Here is a 1,386-nt window from a genome sequence, read left to right on the forward strand (position 1 = left end):
GACAGGTGTCTTTTATACAGGTAACGAGTTCAAACAGGTGCAGATAATACAGGTAATGAGTGGAGAACAGGAGGGCTTCTTAAAGAAAAACTAACAGGTCTGTGAGAGCCGGAATTCTTAATGGTTGGTAGGTGATCAAATACTTATGTCATGCAATAAAATGCAAATTAATTACTTAAAAATCATACAATGTGATTTTCTGGATTTTTGTTTTAGATTCCGTCTCTCACAGTTGAAGTGTACCTATGATAAAAATTACAGACCTCTACATGCTTTGTAAGTAGGAAAACCTGCAAAATCGGCAGTGTATCAAATACTTGTTCTCCCCACTGTATCTCTGTGCCGTCCATGAGCAAAGTGTGGATAATGCCATCTCGCCTCTTTCCACTGCTCACGGCCTTAATGCAACAGTCGTGGTCGCTTAGAGTGAAGTGTGTTTCAATACCGTCTTCCACAAACTCCCCCGCAGTCTCAAGTTTTTGTCCATTACACAAATTATCCATGGTGTCTTTCTCCAGGACGACCCTGCAGTCGATGCCGTCCAGGTTGAGCAGCCAAGTGCTGGTGACTTTGGAGCGGTTCTACATGTACGTTTTCAGGCTCTTTCCATTGATCTCCAGTGTGTATTTGTAAGCAAAGCCGCTCACTGCGTCAATGTTAATGGTTGCTTTGGTGTCCACGCTTCCTACGTTGAAGGTCTCCTTTCCCAGCAGCTTGAACATCCAGTCTCTCCTTACAATTTCCTTTCCGTCTATGTAGATTACCCTTTTCCCCGTGGTTGTACCATGTTCAAACTCAATCCGATGGACTCCATCGCTCAGGGCCACTTCCCACACCCCTACCAGGTCGCCCGACATTCTGTCCTCCTCACTGGCCCGCTTTGGCCACCAACTCTAGAATATTGAAACAACAATGTGCCTTTGCTTGCATGACGGAAAGAAGTGGCTTCATGTCTAGAAGAGTGGCGAGCTCTGGACAATGAAGGGCAACTTTGGTCAGGTATGGCTTGCAGATCACATCCGTACACATTAATTGTATGTTCCTGCTGCCAGACAACTCCTTCTACAAGAACAGTGGGTACGCAAAGATCTCTCCGCATCTTGTTGAGGCTCCTCAGAAGTATTCCATGGCGGCAGACGGCAACTTAGAGTCCCTCTTTATCAAGTTTGTTGTTTGTTTTCCTTGACGACTCTTTAACTGCTGTCCACTGGGATGCTCCACATACCCATTTTCCATTACCCTAGACAAGGATGTAGAAAAATGTTTGGGGGGGAAAGCGTTAACGGGACAGTGGTTAGGTTTTTCAAATCTAGCTGAGGGCGCTGAGCTACCCCCCGTGTTCGCTACAATGGAGATCAGAAGTGGGAGATTGAGTGTCAAAAAGAA

The 1,386-nt window shown here is 45.6% G+C and overlaps 1 pseudogene; it reads right to left on the reverse strand.

The window, feature by feature from the left end:
* Window positions 1-326: 326 nt before the first annotated feature.
* Window positions 327-857, reverse strand: LOC121548984 (annotated as a pseudogene).
* Window positions 858-1,386: the final 529 nt, after the last annotated feature.

This window comes from Coregonus clupeaformis, chromosome 33, assembly GCF_020615455.1.
Source record: "Coregonus clupeaformis isolate EN_2021a chromosome 33, ASM2061545v1, whole genome shotgun sequence".
NCBI lineage: Eukaryota > Metazoa > Chordata > Actinopteri > Salmoniformes > Salmonidae > Coregonus > Coregonus clupeaformis.